Raw genomic sequence first — 20,064 nt, 5'->3', positions numbered from 1 at the left:
CCATCCATCCGCTCTATATGCCGGAAGACTGCGCCGTATTAAACGCACTCGTGCGCCGACGCCGATATATACGACACACCCACGCGCGCACGCGGTTATATTGTGTCGAGCGAGTGGCTGGCTTAGATTTTTTTTTAACTCGACGAACCTGGCTCTATATACGTCGTATAGCTTCCGATCGAAGATTGCCTCGAGCTACACTGTGATTTTCCTCTCGCAAGTACAGAGCGTACACCTAATACTAGCTTTCCACTCTCGACTACAGACAAAGGGCGAAATCACTGCGCCGTATACTCCTCTCCTCTGCTGCTCTCGGACAGTCGATCGGTCGTGGCGATGCATCCTTTATGCGCCGCGAAATTGCGCCGTTGCAGTATACATACGGCGGCTTATGTACGAGGCTGCACAAAAGCTCGGATCATTACCGCAGACTTCGAGTTCGGGGCCGGTGTTTAATTTAGAGTTACAGTCGCCCTATGAGCGGACGCCGGTCGCCGAGAGAGAGTGCAAGCTCGTTAAAACTTGAGCTTTCGATTCGAGCGCGAGAATCCCGCGCTTACATGTTTGCGCGCGTTCGCTTCCTTAATTCCCCTCTCTCCCGCGATTTCTTTGGGGGCCGTGTTTTCGTACCCATCCACCTTGGCGTAATTGCGGAGAGATTTTTTTCACCTAAAGGAGCTAACGCGCGCAAGCTCTTCCTCAGCGGCGCCGACGACCTAGAAAATCTCGGGGCGTCTTGAAAAATGCCGGGATCAAAGGAATTATAAATAATCTGGGACAGAGGCGAAATTTTTAATTTATATACTCACGGGAGAAAGAGCGGCTGGATTACGGCGGACCATACATTCTCCGGAACCCCTGCAAGCTCGTCCTCGTCGGTGACGGTTTTCTCGGGGCTCTCTTATTTAAAAATTCATCAATTCCTTTCCCTCTCCGAGGAGGAACCCATTAAAAAGTCCTCGGGCTTGATTAAAAATGTTCTCAAAAGTGGGAGCTGAGGGAACTAATCGATACACCGCAGACGTATATATAACGGAGGAGCTTGCGCGAGATCGTCCTTATTAGGCAATCAAAAAGAGACATCTGGTTAAGACAGTTATCGGGGCGGGTCGACGCTGGTATTCTATTAGAGGTGAATCGAGCGCGAAAGGAAACGAGCTATGCAGTCGGTCGTCCCTTTTCCTTCCTTATATTCGTTTCTGCGGCTGCCGCTACGACCACTGCGCGCTGGGAAGTGTAAGGGTAGCGGAAAATTGCGAAATTGGCCGCGATTAGCATGGTAATCGCTTCATTAGCCGTTCAACCGCGCGCGCGTTATACTTTTCTTTCTCTCATTTTTTTTTTCTGTACTTTCAGATATTTTCCCGAGAAGAGAGAGATATCTGCATATCTAGCTTATTCCGCGGGGGATTTTTTCATTCTCCTTATTATACGGCTCTTTCTTCCCGCGCTCCGCGAATGATTCTCAAAGCTCTCCTCGTTCTTTTCATTGTTCGCCCCGTCAATTGCACGCGGCAAAGGAGCCGAGGTAAATTCTGATACCAGCTGGCTATATTACGTATATACAAGTGGTATAGTAGCGCCGAGACAAAGCAAAATCGTTTTGCCCTAGCTTCGGGCCAGCGACGCCAGGTGGCGCAAATGCCCTTTTCCCCCTCCTGCAACTCAATTTGCGCCTCGGGTCTACATATACAGCGAGCAGCATTGTTGGGCATGCTGCTTGGGCCGCCCGTGCTATTACTGCAAGCGAGTCTACCGTTACAGGTTAATTCTAATCTCGTAAAATTCCATAGCTAGAGTTTAATAACAACCGCACGAAGCTCGCGCACTAGCTCGACCTTCGATTTGATGGGCCTGCGGAGATTAGAGACGCGAGAATTGAAAGGCGGAAATGACCCGTCCGATTCGTATAGAGCAGTAGTCGCAAGCTGCCGCCACCACCGCCCAAAGGCTTAATGGACTCTCTCGCTCGCGCTATGTCGGTCAGCAGCAGCAGCTTTGAAAATGATTTTGAAATCTGCTCTAGATCTGGCACGTTTTCCTCGGGAATAGCGCCCGATCAATCCCCTCTCCACACCCTCTCTCGCACCTTTGCGCAAGTAAATTTTCCAAAGCTTCGGGTGTGAAAAAGCTTGCTCTTTTCGGGAAAGATGCAGAAATCGCGCCGAAATTCCGCCGCGGGCGTCGAGTGTTTTCGTGTGTACGCGGGCTAATCAATCTCTTTGATTAATGCGTCACACACTGTGCCAGTGGGTTTCGATTAATTAAGGCCGCGGAAAGAGTTTTTTCTTCTACCTTTTGATCGAGAGGGAAATACATTAGCGGTCAAAGTTTTTCTCCTCGGTAAACATTTGCAAATTACGCGCGATGTAATTCGCCACGTTAATTGAAGTCCCGCGGCGACGACGACGACGACGGCTGAAAGGAGGAGGAGGAGTAATAAAATTTTCCAATTACGCCGTAATGAGTTTGCCTCGGCGATGTAACAAAAATTGCTCTCTCGTAAAGCGATAACGTGATCAAACAGCGCGTCCTTCGCGCCATCATCGTCAAAAGCGGCAAAATTTAATCGGGCCCCATTGTGTGCACACACGCCGTATTTCAAAGCATCGCTTCCCGGCGCATCGGGCAATCGGCCGCAAAGCGCAACCATATCATCGTGTGTCCGCGCATACGTGTGCGCGGCACGTCTCCGCTACTTACATCCCCCGTTAGCTCGTTTGCCGTCACGGCCATACATCTCTCCCTCTCATATGTGTGGGTGTGTAGGTATGCTCGCACGCAACTGGGCCAACATCCGCATAGTCTCTCCGATGCGCAAACACAGACGTACTACATCAAAGGTCCGCGCGCGCTATCATTTACAAACCGCCCCTGACGCTTCCCTCGCGTGTATGATCCTCGATGAATCGGTGACCGCAAAAAGCTCGTAGCGATATTAAACTTTCGACGCTCATTTGTTAATCAACGCCAATAACGAGGGCTAGCCTTTTCGTCCAGAGCTTGCAACAAGGCTCAAACTGACGCGGAACGAGCGTACAGCGCGTCGGAAGTTTCCTGATTGAATTATCGGGCCGCGTCAGCGCGTCCGCAGGTGTTGCAGCTCGTAATTCATGTATATTGCCGCGACGAGAGAGCTGGAAAAAGCTCGCCTTTGTGCGTCAAAGTTTCCGCGAGTATAAGGATTTTTTCGCATTCGCAGCGTCTTGCGGAAGCTTTGACGAGATGTTTTAAACATGATGTAGCTGTTATGCAGTGCATTAGGCTATAGCAGCGGTAGCTCTACTCCGCCTCGTTAGAATGGAAGAAGTGGATTAGCCGGAGTGCTTTGCTCGCGAAATTTCTTGATTATTCAATCGGCCGTCTGTGTGTGTGTGTGTGTGTGTAATTTGGATAAAAGGACCGACTTAATACACTGCACGAAAACGTCATGTAACGTCACGTGCTCTTTCTCTCTCTCTCTCGCGCGAAATTGGGCCACACGGAGGCCCATTAATTCTCGTAACACGTACGGCCGGTGTAATAAAAGAAAAAGAATCGTCCATTTTCCTTGTCCGGCGAATTAACTTTATTAAGCGTCGACGCAAGGCTCGTTATGTTATAGTATATGAACGAAGAAAGCGATGTGTTACACGTACCACCTGTATTACACTGATATGAAGAGTCATGAATGATTCGTCTCGGCGGCGCGAATTTTTAAATAACACGCTCCATTTCGCTCGAGTGGTCCCCTCTCTCTTCCTAGTGTACGTGTGTGCGCGTCGATATTATGCATTATGCCATTGACCCATATCTTTCATGGCCAGTTTACGACTACGGCGCGGCGGCTCTCGAGACTGCGGCCTCGAGTGTCAATTTCTCCGGCGAAATAATGCGTCTTCCCTCGCCGACTGCGTTTCCGGCAGCCGCTCGCCGGAATTCAATAGTCAAGTATATCGTGTACTGCTGTTGTTTCTCTCATCTCACTGCGGCAGCGGCGGTTTCCCAATATACACGTGTGTGTGTGTGTGTGTGTGTGTGTGTGTACGGACGACGTTTTTTAATTATCGCCTTTCGCCCTCGTCCCGGGCCGTCGAGTTTCGCCGAGTGTAACTACGTACGTGTCGCGTTGATCGATAATTAATTCGTCGCGCGCGAGGAAATTAAAGGAGGAGGGGGAGTGGTAGTGATCGACGTCGCGGCGCAATCAGCAGTTGGCGGTCGATTGTCAATCAGAGCAGAGCAGCAAATCCGAATTCATACATCTGTCCGTCTCTCGCGGAAGTCGCGCGTCTGACCGGACTCGTCCGCTTTCTACTGGCGCAGCACACGTCGTCGCGCGATTAGTTTTCCCACTGCACGACGCGCTGGACACACTACGCTTGCGTAAGACCAGATGCGCATATATTCTCCGGGATAAAAATAGAGAGAGAGAGAGAGAGAGAGAGAGAGAGGAGAGAAAAACGTCGACACATTTGCAAAGCAACTTGACACTTTCCCGGCGCGCAAAACCGAGAAAGAGAGAGAGACGCTTTCCAGGAAGCACAAAAGTGTTTCTAACCGAGTAGTAGCCCGCGGGAATAGAGGAGAGCGGCTCTCTGCAAGAAAGCACCTTAGGAGAAAGAAACGTAATTTCTCTCGCTTTCTTATGCCCTCTGTGTATATAGCTTCTCTCCGGCTCCCGCATCATCACTCAGACTCGCGCGCGAGCACACGTGGACGAAGAAAATTTCGTTGTACGCGTACAAAGTCGTTCGCCCCGGGACGACGGTTATATAGACGCGCAAGAGGGCTCGTAAAGTCGACGACGACGACGTCGTCGGGTAATATAGGTTCGGGAGAGAGAGAGAGAGAGAGAGAGACGTCTTATATATAGCCGCTAGTGCGCGGGAGGCGTCCCTCGTTAATTAACGCGTGTACAGTAGTGGCCGAGGAGTTTTACGAGGGATAATTAAACGGGCCAATTATGATGTATTTTTAACGGCGATCGTCTTTTTCTCTCTCTCTCTATACCTCTGTGTCATCTCCCGAGTATACCTATATACAGTAATGAGGAAGAAGATCGCGCGCGAGTAAAAGTTTAATTGGATTTCGCGTTATACTTACTTGTGTGCGCGTATTATATTTATAGTCGCGCGAGCCGAGGAGGGATTCTCGAAGAGAAGTATAGCAGCTTTGTTGTCGGCGGCTCTGCTTCGCGAGCGCGCGTTACGAAACTCCGCGATTCTTATATGAAATTGTGTATCATATAATAAAAATAGAGGAGCTGCGAGGGAGCGCTAGCTGTGTATAGTAGCGCGTTTCTCTCAAACAATGCGCGAACTTTCGCGTTCTGTGAGCTCGTCGTCGTCGTTTCTCCGCCGCCACCGCGGTGCTTTATTAATAATTTCGCCTTTGTGATCCGAAATATACACGTGCGGCAAGTTTTTTACTTCTCTTCACCGAGTGCGCTCGATCCAATAACTACTTCTGGGCTTTTATTGCGACTTATCGCGCCGCCCGAAATCGGAGAAAGGTTCGCAATCAGATGGACTCTTCTCTCTTGAAGAATCGAGGGACAGGTGGGGCGATCGATCGACGCGCCGCTGTGCCTTTTTACCCGATCGAGATAAAAGGAAAAGAAAGAGACGCGCGCGCTAACCCGGAAAAGCTCTTTGTGTCTAATGTCTTTGACTGCTATCTCGCTGACCGCGCGCGACTCTCTCTCTCTCTCTCTCTCTCTCTATGTTCTTTTTTCGGCTCGCTCTTCGATAAAATCTCGAATTCGGAGCGGGATAGGGATCTTTACGAGAGCTTCCGCTCTGGCGAGGGTGAAATTAGGGATGTGGCGAGTTTTGCGGAAATCGCTCCTCGTGTCCTATACTGTTTTCCTTTCTCTCTCTCTCCATCAATTATACCGATAATTCATTCGGCCTTACGAATTTCTCGCGAGCGAATAAAAGCGAAAGACGGAATTAGCATATCTAACGCTCGATCTGCCAACAAGGACCACCGGCTGTGTCCTCTCTCTCTCGAGTAATAGCGAACACCTCGCTCTCCGAATAGTCAAATCGAGTCGCGCCGGGCTAAGAAATAAAAGCAAAACACGACCATACGCGTGTATCGACAGAGACGAGCATACACAGAGGCCGAGCTGTCTGCCGTATGAATAATTACGTTCGCACCGCCGCCGCTGCGGAAGGAAGGATAACCGCTTCGTCGTTTCGAAAGTCAATAACGCGTCTATACACAACACACACACCTGCTCATACCGTAGAGACCAGCGAAATAACGAGCCGGCAAGTACGACCACTTGTCACCCGTCCTTGAACCAGATATTTCGCGCCGAATCTTCTGGCAGCCTTCGCACATAATTCCTCGATTCGCCAGAGTAACATACGAGCGACTACTCCCGGGATCGTCGACCTCTTGCGCGGATTTCGGCGAGTTCGAGTGTGTGTGTGTGTGTGTGTGTGTGTGTACCTTGAAAACGAGAGAGAGAGAGAGAGACGTCGTAACGCCGCGGGGTGTGTGTTATAGTAGGTGTATCGGGCTCGAGGCGCTAGTTAGGCCTAATGCAATTATCGCGGCGAGTGTAATGCGATGATTCGAGATTAATAAGCGAATATGAGCCCCGCTACCGAGGAGTATAGGATGTATACAGGTAGCTATATCTGATCTTGGCTGCGATGATATGAGGCGTAAACATATTTTCGCGCGGTTTTTTATTTTGTTAATGCGCGCGTGGGAAAAGTGCGTGAACGCAATGTTTAATTAGCGGTTATGGCTCGTTTGTCTCGCTTAGTTGTATGGCGCGCGGTTTCGTAATGCCTGCGTCGGAATTTACGACACATTGTGCGTGTAATACACCTGCGAGGAAGAAAAGAGTTTATCCGCGATCGATGCGAATCACCCGACGTTTTATAAACAAACACGTGCGAGCATTTATAACGCAGCGTAACGAAGATAATTCGCTATCGTAACGCTATCTACGTGGTAATACACCGTAATTAATGCGTTTAAGCGAAAATTGAGAAAGAAACTGGGCTAAACGCGGAAATCGGAAATATATCCACCCCCTTCGCTTAGTACATACATATATACATACTCTCTCGATCGAGCTGAGTTGGTGGTAGTGCGGGTCTAGAGACACAGAGCGAGCGAGAGAAGGTCAGTGGGTAAATGGGCCAAATATATAGACGGCCGCGCTAGAACTGCACAAGGTGGAACACTGCGTAGTCCTAGCGAGGGTTGCTACTACTGCTGTGGAACGCGACTGCGTATATATACATGTACGAGGCAGAGAGGATTGTGCACGAGAAAATTCGACCTAGTATCTTGCGGCCGAAATTTTCTCCCTCTCTCTCTCTCTCTCTCCCCCGCGCCGAAATAAAACCAGGGATTTCCGGCTGCAACCTTGAGAATAGGTGTGAAAGTCCGCTGTATACAGCTATACGCCCTCTTTCTCTCTCTCTCGCGAGCGGGAAAAGTTTTAATAAGGTTCGTCGCGCGATTCATCGCGTCGAAATAGCTTCGACCCTCGTTTACGCGCACGCATAAAGCCGTCGTCCAACTTTCCTTCCAGCATAGTACACGCTCTGTATAATATATAGCTTGTACAACGAGAAAACTCGTCGAAAAGGGGTGCTGAATATTCGGCGACATCTTGCCCGGAATTTCGAGGAGGCCCAAGTCCTCGGATGTGAGCATGTACGCTGCAGGTACACGGCGTAATATGACGCGAGAAGAGTGTGTACATCGCTATACGCGCGCGCAGAGAAAGAGAGTGGGAGGGAGGAGAGGAAGAGAGAGAGAGAGAGAGAGAGAGAGAGACGCCCCCGCGTGACAGGGAAGAGTCCAAATATTGATTACACCTGACCTTGGACGCAAGCCGTGTAGTGCGCGGCTGGTCTATAGCACTGTTATGAGTAACCGACTCTATGCGCGCGGAGATGCTTTTATTCTGCGCAGAGACGCTATGTGTATGAGTGCCGCCTGTGCGTCGGTTTATTAAACTTTGCGCGATCGAAAGTCGTTAAAATTTGGGTCAGGAAGATTACGACCCGAGTGTGTGTGTGTGTGTGTGTGTGTGTGTGTGTGTTCGATGCCTGCAACAAATTGCCTCGCGGATTTTCGTGCGCCAAATGACATTGACGTGCCGGGAGCATTTAGCCGATTCGGCGCGGCGGAGCTGGTGCGAATTGCTGAGAATCTTTAGCCTCGTTTAAATCGCTTCCGAATTACAAACTCGGCAGTATGCACAGCTCCGCCCGTTATTCTCTCGCGTGATCGATCACGAAATTGCCCGGATGAAATGATAGAGCGAAATATAATCGCAGTCTCGAGAGGAAGCCAGTTTTCTTCTCGGGGTTGACTTTTCACCGAAGCTTCTTGACTCGATGAATTAATAACAAACTCTGCAGCCACCACAAGCTTAATAAACTCGACAGCCGCATTCCCTTCCGTTCGCTTAGGCCACACTGAGAAAATCGTCGAGCAAACGGCGGATCCGCATACATAACCCACGCTGCGGCAGCGCGAGTCCTGATTTGCGCGCCTGCTTCCTAAATTTACATATCGAACTTTATCAACTCCGCTACTCGAATCTCGGAGAGCCTGCAACTCCCGTAGTCGAACGCGAGATATAGACGACGCAGAGAGCAGACACTTGCGTCAGACGGTATATCGCTGTTTTGCCGAATCGATCTCGGTTTTGTTCGGGGCTGCGCAGCTTATGTGCAGTGTTTGTGACGACTTACTTTACGCGGCGACGGCTTAATCGTCGAATTACACTATACGCGCGTTGTCGTTAAATTTTTACTGCAAAACTGCGCAGTTGCAGGGCTCGTTATAGCAGTAGGGAGAGAATCTGGTTCACGCGCCTCGGCCCTGCTGCCGCACCACGTGCAGGTATATAAAAGCCAAGTGTCGGGCTTGTAAATAAACGCGTCGGAGCGTTTGCGTAACGAGAGAAGCGGCAGCGCGCAGCCGGCGCTAATTAACCGTTATTTGCATTCGTTATGCACACAACCCCTCCCCCGCTCATCCATGTATATAGCTACTCTTTCGCGGAAGAGCGCAGAGTAATGTAACGAGTGCAAGGGGTGAAGTTCGGGGAATAGAAGTGTAACGTCGATTCTTTGTACTTTGCTCTCTTCCTCGTATAACGTGTTTGGACTAACTTTGGCTTTTGTGTGTGTCGGCTAAGATAATTTTCGGAAAGAAAATTTACGGACTCCTCCTTGGAATTGTTATTCGCTCTCGACTCAAGGAAGTTTGTTTATAAGGAGAAGAATAAAAAAGAAACCAATGGCTGACGGCGCGTTTCGATTCATTACTCGAGGAAGAAAGTCTCGCCGCGACTACGTGTGCGCAGTCTCTATTTATCACGTGCGCAGCTCAGCGCGGGAGATTGCGATGTGCTTATTTTATTGCCACCTGTTAATACAAACTGCCTGTCTGCATTTATCAGAGTGACGTCTTCATCGTCGCGAGTGTGTCTATATACGCGGCGGATATTATACGACATATGACGCGAGTTACACGCTCCTGTTATTGTGCCTCGATAATAAATGTGATGTACGATTTCGACGATAAAATTTGTCGCTCGCGGTAACTCTACTATATACACTTTCTAAAACTGCGATCGATGTGCTCGCTTTTCCCAAAATCAATAGCCTGCGGTCGCTCGCGCTATTTGTCCGTAAGCCCATAGGGTAATAACATTCATCAAGCGCTTTTATTGGCCTGCGTATATAGCACGTCATTATATTGCCGAAGGAAAATAATATATCAATTTCGAGAGCGATCAGAGAGAGAGAGAGAGAGAGAGAGAGAGAGAGAGAGAGAGAGAGAGAGAGAGAGGTTAGATTCAACTGCGACCTATATATCTGCTCGCTCTCTTCGATTTGCGGATGCGTTCGCAAGAAATGAATCGCGCTGACTCGGACAGCTGCGACTTGCTCGAGGCCACGCCACTCTCTCTCTCTCTCTCTCTCTATCTCTCTCTCTCTCTCCCTCTCTCTCTTCTCTCCCTTTTTTATTATTCACTGCCGAATCGCTTCCATTTTTTATTTCGCTCTCTTTACCGACGACATTTTTTCTCCTCGAGTTTCTTACAAGGCGCGTATCACGTACAGAATAGCCGTGGAACATACAGTTTTGGGCTGACCTTTCCCGCATCAACTTTGTGCATGTAGATACTTTTTTCCATAGGGAATGTATCACCTTAATCAGTATGGACGCGATTACTGCATAGTTATGTCCCAACTGCCTTGTTGAGCCTATTGCTTGGGCCGTTCATGCACAAGTCTGTCTACGTTGTTATACAAATTCACAAAAAAGTCTATTCCAAGCATTGATTGCCAGACGACAAATTTTATCGAATCAATGGCTGTTAAGAGAGCATAAGATCCGTGGTGCGCGAATTGAACCGTCTCGCGTGTGCAGATGCACGGAGCGAAATTTCCCTCGCGACGAGCCGCGCATCAGAGCGCATGAATCACAGGTAAACACGCCGCGTGTAGCGAAACATAAAGCTAATACCCCAACGCACGTGGATCAACAGCAGCCGACAAACAGCTCATAAAGCCAATAGCAGAATGTTGTATCACCCACTCCGTTCATTATATTCCTTATCTCGTGCATATTACCTTCTCCGTATGCGCATACACCGGCCGGATAACGTCGTTTATACTTCGAGTGCAACAACACTGCATTAAGCTCCGCCGCGCGCGAATGTTTAGGACGAGCGATTGATTTATACTGCGCACGCCATCTCGGCTCTTTTTACGAGGGCGCTTGTATACGTACGCGTTCTTCTTATTCGCGAAGCGTTTTTTCAAAGCAGCGCAGCTCGCGTTATTGACCCGATTCTTATGCCTGCGCATCCAGCCGCAAACTCTTCTCTCGCTATGATTTATGCTCGAATAATTTCGAATTTCGAGTATACACGGTGAGCGAGAGCGGCGGTTATTTTCACGGATGAAAAGTGGCTTGGATTTGACGAAGATCGATACGCCAATAATTAAATTTGGCCCGTTCGGTGAACAATGCCGCCCCCGCGCGCGCTGAAAAAACTCCGACGCGACGTATACGCGCGCTTCACGCTGCAGTGAGTCCGCCGGTTGGCTTTTAAGAAAGAAAAACGAGCAAACGAAACGAAAAGTATAAGAGCGTATACACTGTAATGTTCACGAATATATCCAGCTATACGTATAACCGCCGCTGTGGTACATTATTCGTAATACGTTTGCTCGCGCGTTAACCGAGAGATACGACGAGATATTCGCCGCACTCGTTTCATCTCTCCCGCCGCTTTTTAATATTTCAACTCTGCGCGCGGCGGCGACGTTTCGAAACGAGCAGCAGCGGCTCGAATGTAATTCAAAGGTTTACGACCGCCGCGAGTAGAAAGGGAGACTGTGTTTTCGCGTCTGCTGCCGCTTTTAGAAATTCCAGTCGTCGCTCGCTCGCGAGAGAGCCACATCAGGAAGCGTCGGCGGCGCACTTTCAAATCCGCCGGATAATCACGATAATCGACGGGTCGCCTCCGTCGATGTAATGCCATTTCCTTGTGCCGCTGCGCTGCGCGAGCGAAATTGCGACGTTTTATTGCGCTTTATTCGCTGCTCTTTCTCTCTATCGCTGTTTGCCAGTAGAGGACGACTGGTCGGCTATGGGGTATTTCGAAAAATAAAACGCGTATTATACGCGCGCGTGCACGGAATTCGCGACTTTCGGGAGAAAAGGCTGCTGCGCGAGTGTTTGATGGGACGTGGCAGGTTTCAGGGGTACACGAGGATAAATTATTGCGGGAGCGCGTGTCGATGCTCGAACGATCTCGACGCCGGCTTTATTGCCGTTTGATTCGATTCCGAGCTGACGCGAAGGTGACCGACGCGCGCGTGTTAAAAATATCGAGCGTAATCTTCACTCGTCCAGTAAAACAGTTTCAACGCTGTAAAAAAGTTTTCCAGAACCGCGAAAGAATCAACGCGCTCTCCGTACTCGCTGCAGCGCAGAGCAGCATACCCGAGCAAAACAGGATCGAATTCTTCGATCGACTTCCGAGAACGTTATTTTTAGCCCCGCACACGCACACGCACACACACTTATGGAGAAAGAGCGCGCGAGAGAGAGAGAGAGAGAGAGAGAGAGAGAGAGAAGCTGATGAATGAACATTTCTCGGCGGCCAATAGCAGCTCGGTGCAAAACAGGTTCCCATCCTCGAGCCGCGCGCGCGCAGGAAAGTCCTCGCTGCTGCGCTGCGGGCTTCGAGCTCGAGCTGTGTGTGCATGTGCAGCGTATACACCTGGTCGTTTGAGAAAATTGACGCGCGCGCAATTTCTCCGGACGAGAAATTTCTCGGACGTTGGCTTTTCTTCGCATCGAGAGAGCTTTACGTCGATTTCGAGCTATCAGATTTTTGGACCGAATTAAACGACCTGCTGTGTATATACATCGTGCTTCGCTGCGAAATCGACAAAGACGTCGAGTAGGGGAATAATATTTTAGAGAAAGCGTCGGGTATCCGAGTTTTCGTGCACACATAGACACACGCACACGGGGGAATCCAATCAATCATCCGCGCGTGGAAAATTCAAGCGGAAAATATCCGCGTCCGCGCACTTATACGGCTTTTTTCCCTCCTATCATCCCGCCGCGAAAAATATTCACGGCTTTTTCTGCGCATAAACTGCGGAGAGACCAATAAAACGTGCATAAATTCGTCGCAGCTGTTATATAGCAGCTGATGGAAATTAAAACCCGGATCGACTGGCGCATTAACAAACCGATAAATCCTGCCTCCTTGTAAGCCTTACTCCTCTTCTCTCTCGCGGGATATAAATCAAAATCACGTGTGTGTGTGTGTGTGTGTGTGTGTGTGTGTGTGTGTGTACGCAAAAACTCGAGGAAACAATCCGGCGTAATCCCAGCCGCAAATGAAGAGATCCCGCGGGGGATGTATATAGATATATGCCACAGCGCGCACTCGAGGCACACAAAAGGGCGGCCGAAAGTCGCGCATCGATCGGCCAAGAAGAAAAGGAAGGAACAAGCGAGAAGAGCCGCACCGGAAGGTAAGCAGCGCACCTGATCGCGGATTTATGTATTCCGAGCGCGTATCGACGCGCGGCCATTGTTTGATACTATACGCCGGCGTTTTATGTGTCGATCGATCGATCGATCGATCGATGTGTGCTCGCGTAGCGTGAGTTATGTATTCATATCGGCTTTTATCATGCAGGTGCTGGGATGGCACTTTAATTGTCATGCGTATGGCAACGCGCGCGCGAGAAGTATAAAATTATTGCGACGTATATCGCTTAATACACACATCGCGCGGCGATAATGTAGTATATGTGTTTCGCGAGAGCTGCTCGCAGACGTAATGGCAGTTTTTGCCGATTTTGTATGCGCTGACGAGCTTATTTATTAATTCATCCTCTTTTGTCTGTTTCAGGTGAGTATCTCCTCATTGTAAATATCGTATTGCGTATGCTGGTGACGGTAAGTAATGCCTGTGTATTGTCCGTATTCAAATCGATGTTTTTTACGAGTTCGATACACCCTGCAGTGTGAACGTTTTGTGTGTAGCAGTGCGTATATTTGTTTAAAAAAAAAGATCTCCCGCAGTGACGATGCATCCCCGGAATGTGCAGCTCCTTGTATACGTTTTCATTGCTTCGTAAACCGGGGCGACGACGCATCTCTCTCTCTCTCTCTCTCGGATATATTTTCGGGCGAGTCCGTGAAATTCCGCAGTTTCTTATTCCGCTCGGCCAAACAAACGGGCACTTCCAAAAAGCATAAAAATGACTTTCCACGCAAATAACTCTCGACGTCTCGATTCGATTGTTGTGCGAGTCAATTAGCCGGGCAAATGGCGCTTGAAAAAAAAACACTCGAAAACAGCTAGGGGCATATTATCAGGCTGTATACTCCCTCGTTCGCTCGGTGTATACATCTACGGCAGATGAAGCGTTTATCGAGCGCGTAATTGATCTTCAGTTAACCGGAGAGACAATCCCCTTATAGGATAATTACTCTCGATCAAGGAACGACCTCGTTACAACCTTCTTTATTAATATGCAACGTGTACGTGCATACCTCGTCTCTCGAGGCTCTCTCTCTCTCTCTCTCTCTCTCTCTTCATGGTCCCGCTCGCGCTCGGTTTTGTGTGTTTAAGAAAACGATAATAGAGAGCGTGTAACGCTCGCGTGACGCGTCCCTCGAAGAAGCTGGAGCGACTGATAACACAAAGTCGGCCGTATAGAGGCACGCAGTCGAGTTGATTATGAATAATAGATGATATCCTAACAGTTTGATGGTTCTTTGTATTATCAGCGAGAAAGGAAGAACCGCTGCGGCATTCAATGCTCGAGTGCAATTGGCACGGCTCAAGTGGTTAATCCCTTCTCCTAGAGCAGCAGCAGCAGCAGCAGCAGCAGCAGTATAATGGCGGGCACGACTCTCTTTCATATCGACTCCTCTCTCTCTCTCTCTCTCTCTCTCTCTCTCTCTCTCTCTTTCTAGCTCTGATTGAGTTACGCATTACACAAAAGGATGCCGTCGCGCAGCCTCAATGCGATCGGTTTGTATCGCCGATTGTCCGGATTATGGTCAGTGGACTCTGAAATCTCCCTCGCGAAAAAAAATGTAAAGTAAACGCGCGCGTGTGAGGCAGAGCGGCGAAAATAAAAATAGCAAATAAAGCCGAAGGATCAGTAGGTCCGCGCGCAGCTCTCGCGAAATATATAGAGCGCGCATGCCGCGAGAGCAAACGATAATGACGGGCCTTGACCCGAAAAATCGAGAGCTACCGGCGGCGGCGGCGGCGGCGCTGCGGCTATAAGTTGAATTATGGCGCACGTAACAGCCTCCCTGAGCCTCGATCAAACAATTTCTCTCTCTCTCTCGCTCGCTCTCTTATAGACTCGTCTTTAGCGCGCGTATACATACGTTGTTATCATCGTTGCGGCGGCAGCTCTTTGTCGCCAGGATCCTTGAAAGAAAAAAACGCGCGACGACGTGTGCTGAATTGTTAATCGTCGCGGCGTGTCTGCGCATTTTTTCTTCTTCTCCGACTTCCCATTTGCCCCCCCCCCTCTCTCTCTCTCTCTCTCTCTCTCTCTCTCTCTCTGGTGCCCCTCGAGTTTGCTCTGTCTACCCTATACGCGTATACACACTCCTATAAGCCTCTGTCCACACGATGGGAGTTTGAGTAAATTTTGGAAAATTCCAGATTCCCCCGTGACGTAGTGAGCCGCGTGTATAATAGACGCTATGATGATTACCAATCGTCGAAAGAGCAGCGGTCCGTGCATCTCGAGAAACGAGAGAGAAGACTCTTCGATCCTCTATATCGGTAAATATTTAGACGTCGAAGATGAGAGGTGTGCGCGCTCGAGGGGAAATTCCTTCCTCATCGGCGCCGCCATTCAGCTCGAGATCGGAAAAAGCTGCCAATGAAATAAACAATGAAAACTTTCTCTCTCTGCTCGCGGCCAATGAAAAACGATAAACAGCCGAGATAGGACCGAATAAGGAGCAGCCCATTCTGCGCGGGCCAACTACTGTGTATCGAAGTTTTAATTTAAATTCCGCAGAGCGGCCGATAAGAAAGCCTGGCGAGAGGCGCACAAAGAGATAGGGGGAATCGAGGAAAATAAAAGCGAGAGTTGGATATGAAACTTCTTTTTTTTGCGGAAAGAGAGAGAGAGAGAGAGGAGGAGCTAGAAAAGTGGCTCTAATAAAGGCGCCGCATTATCGTAAAGCGACGACCGAATCAAAATATTATCATTGCTACGACCCTATGGGCGGCGCTTCTGTGTGTGTATACCGACTATATGACGGCGACGACCGGAACGGAATATTCTATTAGGCGAGGCGTGATGGGAATGGCTGATGCTGTGTAGAGAGCTATGCGCGCGAGAGGATGTACTTATGCACATATGCGCGTGCAAGCTGCTTACACATCGCTGTGTCGAATCGTCGGTTATTGGGCTATTAATAGCCGCGGCGGCGGCTCGTATCGAGGCCATCGATATATGGGTTCTTAGGATTTTTGCACAAGGGTATGATAAGCATCGGAATATATTGATGACACGTCGTCGCGGCGCTGGCAGCTCTTTCAATGAAGAGGCGACGAAAATCGCCTCTTGTTTTGCGAAGCTCGCAGATTCGATTTCACATGGGGGTTTCGCGCTCTGGATTATACCTACGCACAACAACAACGCGTTGTAGGTCATCGCGCATAGTACGCCACCGCAGAGTGCGCGTTTGATTGTTTTCGATCATTCAATAAACGCAAGCAGGGTTTTGCCCTCCTTCCTCTTGTTCGTTTTTTTGAATCGTGATTGATGGCCGAGAAAGCCATTATGAGTAATGACTTTTTAAAAATATATAATAACCCAGGCAGCCGGAGTGCGAAGCGAGGAGAAAAAAAATAAACGCATATTAAATCGGGATTTCGACTGCACGCGCGCGATCGCTTACTTAGAAAAAAGCGCAAGGCAATCGCCGCTTTACGGTGTCAAGTTCAGCGCCGCATCGACAAGTTATTACGCGGCGTAAATTAAAGCTCCGATGCAGCGCCCTGCTTGGGAGTATCGGAACGTAAAATCATGCCCTTGGAAGATCTCTGTCTCGCTCGCGTGTGTGTCCCTCGAAAAAAACGAATCTTTCCGAGCGTCACTGCAGCGAAATTGATAATACACGCGAGCGAGGCGAGAGCGTTTATGATAGAGGCCCCAATGTCGCGTGAACGCCGGAATCTTAATTTTTTTTTTATTCTGCGCGTGCTGCCTCTTTTTCAGCTATATCCTTCTCGAACGATGCCACAAGAGTCTCCTGATAAAAGAAAAGGCTGATACGTATGCGATGAGTCAAATATTCTGATGTATACGCGGAACACGTTGATTCCGAAAATCGACGTTATCGCCTTGCGCAAATAAACAAACTCTCGAAGACTATGCTGATAACGAAGCTCCTGCCTACGTGTTGCAAATATCGTCGCCGCTGTTATAGTTTTGCCTTTCCCCGCGAGATTCGCAAAATCTCGCCTCGAAAACACAAACGTCCGCGCAACTCTCGCACGGTATGCGACGCTAAATCCGTTGGAAATTCGCGCGCTCGGCTTTATCGCAGCAGCGGCGCGACTTTACGACTGTTATTCCGCGCTTATATAAAACCAAGCCTCGCCACTGGAATCCAAGTATAAATAATAACTCCACAACAAGGTGGTCCATACTCATTCTTTTGCCGACCTCCGATCGGTCTGTTTTCCTTTCGGTAAAACTTTGGCGAGATACGACTGTTGACATTGCCTCATTATTTTTTCCTCCTCGCGCCTCTGCCTCGGCTCTGACAGACATAAAGTGGAAAACGGTGATGCGCGTGTTTGCCGACGAGGCGCTACTGTGAGCCGAATTTACGACGAGGGATCACATAGAACCGAGGCGGGGGTGTACACACACGCAGTTTGATAAACCGAGATTGTTTTTCGTCGTCGGCGTATAGAGCAACAAAGAATTTTTCCGGCGAGCGATAGCGCGTTTAACTTTTCGTTAATTGCTCTTGTCCTCGCGATGGAGCACGCCGTACACGTCCCAATAATTTCCAATTACGATCATGCTAATTGCGCAGGGATCGCTGGGGAGGAGAGAGAAGGGGAGTTTTATAACGCAAGCTCGATCGCGCGTAACGCTTTAATGGCCCGTCGGCTTTTTCGCGCGCTTTTTATCGACGTGAAAAAATAATCGGGGGGGGGGGGGGCAGCTAGCTGCACAACAACGAACGATTTTGCGCCTCCGAAACTACGCAGCTCCGAGCTCATCCGCAGCGAGCTTGCGTTCCTTTTGTCTAGGCCCTCGCGCTGCTGGTGTGCGCGCGCGAGCGCTTAACGAGAGTCGGACGTGCAAAACGGTGGAAACAATTTGCCAATTTATACGCGCTCAATTAGGCCAAATTCACCCGGCTGCTGCTGCCGCCGAGCAGAGAGAAGAGTAGGAGGTATGGAGCTGGAGGGACGAAAATACGTGGGCTCTTAATTCGATTCCGCCAATTAAACGGCTCGTCGTTGATAAGAGTGTAGCTACTGTGTGCTCTCGGCTATACATACGCGAGGACGGTTAACCGTCGCCGTGTCTTCTTCTCTCATCCTCGACCTCTGACGAACTTGCTCGCGTGCTTGCTCCGAGCGCTTTTTTCTCCTCTCACGGGTGGCGCGGGGGGATTAGCTTTTATTGCCATCTTCAAACTACGCCATACTCCGTGATTTATGCTTCGATCCTTTGGTTATATACTGTACGTGTGTGTTCTAGCGAAAACAATCGTCGCGAAGGAAATTTTCGTGTACGCGTCGACGAGAGTCCCCGTATGCATCACCCACAAAGTAATATATCCGCTAGAGGCCGCCGCCGCCACCGATTACAATAAATAGCTGACCCATTTTTTTCGCGGCAATATTTTACTTACCTCATGGACTCCCCTTTCTCCTCCACGAGAGAGAGAGAGAGAGAGAGAGAGAGAGAGAGAGAGCAATACTTTTGAGGGACTTTCCACTCGGTCATCTCTTTAAAGTTTTCTTCTCTCCCTACCACCACCGCGCGCGCGCACGCCGAGTATTTTTCAGCTTTGAGCTTACAACTTTGACCTTATTCCGAGCGCGCGGGCTTCCAGGAACAGGCGATCGCGATCGATATTATCTGTGTGAAGAAAAATCGCTGCTATCTCTAGTCGGCGACGATTTACAATCGGCTCATATCGATCGCGATTCCATCGGTGAGTGTGTTCGTTAGAAAAGTCATAATTATAGTCGTGATGGCACACACTGTTTTGATTCCTCAAAAACTCGAGCCTTTCTGGGACCATAGTCGCGGCGATAAACCGCGCAACAGCGGCGGCGGATAAAATACAACTGCGATAACAATATACTCGTTTTATTTCCCCCCTTATCTGCGGCGCAGGCGTTGTTACGCTTCTTTATTTTACATCGTGTGTACAGCGTCGTCGTCGCGCGCGCTAATGTGCGCATCGTGAAACGTAATTCGTATTGCTATCTCGATCTATCATCGTCATCTCTCCCGGCGATTAAACTTAAACACTGCGTTTTTCGTGTACCTACTCTCGGCGACGAATTAATCACGTGTGTCCTCGCTCGATGCGTGCGGACACGCGTCTCCTTCGGCCGAATTCGCGAGTCCTCGTTAGGAGACGAAAAAGGAGAAGCGTGTAACGATCAACGCACGCACGGCTTATTACGAGCCGTGCACTATAACCGGGCAACCATTGTCCGCATACAGGAGGGCATTTGCTGCAGAGAGAGAGAGAGAGAGAGAGAGAGAGAGAGCCTGCAGTTGCGTCACGCGACATCGTCGCCGGCCGTTATGAAACTCGGATGTTGATGCGCGGCACACGTACGTGTAGGTGTATGCGCGCTCGACTCCTGGGCAGAGCCGATCGTCGGCGGTCGCGCGTTTGGCACCCTTACGTCTCGAGCCGATCACGTGATCGGCTTGTTTGTGCTCGTGCGATAGGACAGGTAGAAATAGAAATTCTGCATTCGCTCCTTATCTCTCTCGTCGATGTAATTGCTCGAGACGAGATTTCGCCGTTACAATATTTACAATGTGTGCGTTTGTCATTTCCACCCCGATAAACTTGATCGAAAATTAAAAAGCGATTCGCGCTCAATTAAGCGGGATTAAGATATATTCCCGAGAAATTTCGCCGCTGCTCTGTACCGTCGTACAGAAAGAGGAGAGAGAACAGTAGGTGTGCGCACGTTTGCGCGGTAAACTAATTGGGCGGAGTGGGTACACGTGATTCGTGCGATAACGCAGAGCGAGAGAGTTGCATGTCTCGCCGCGAGCAGCAGCAGCGGCAAACAAGGCGCATAACGAGTACCTTCGGCATACGGAGAATTAAAAACTCGGAAAGTCCTTCAATGTGGTGCAACGAATATGACTCGCCCGAGCGCATCGAAAGGAAGCCTCGGTTGCGAGAGCCCGTCGACTCTTGCGTCAACTTTTCACCGCACTTGAAACGCTCTCTATCAGCGATTGTGTGGTGTCCAGCAATAAAATTGCAGCAGCGATATCG

The 20,064-nt window shown here is 49.5% G+C and overlaps 1 protein-coding gene across 5 annotated transcripts in view; it reads left to right on the top strand.

Moving 5' to 3' along the window:
- The window catches only part of LOC100121136 (TLD domain-containing protein 2), a 110,944-nt gene that overhangs the window by 26,676 nt on the left and 64,204 nt on the right, over positions 1–20,064 (top strand). The gene's annotated exons all lie outside the window — the stretch shown is intronic.

This window comes from Nasonia vitripennis, chromosome 2 (genome assembly GCF_009193385.2).
Source record: "Nasonia vitripennis strain AsymCx chromosome 2, Nvit_psr_1.1, whole genome shotgun sequence".
Taxonomy (NCBI): Eukaryota; Metazoa; Arthropoda; class Insecta; order Hymenoptera; family Pteromalidae; genus Nasonia; species Nasonia vitripennis.
The sequence above is the reverse complement of the archived record's forward strand: the minus strand, read 5'-3'. Positions and strand labels throughout refer to the sequence as shown.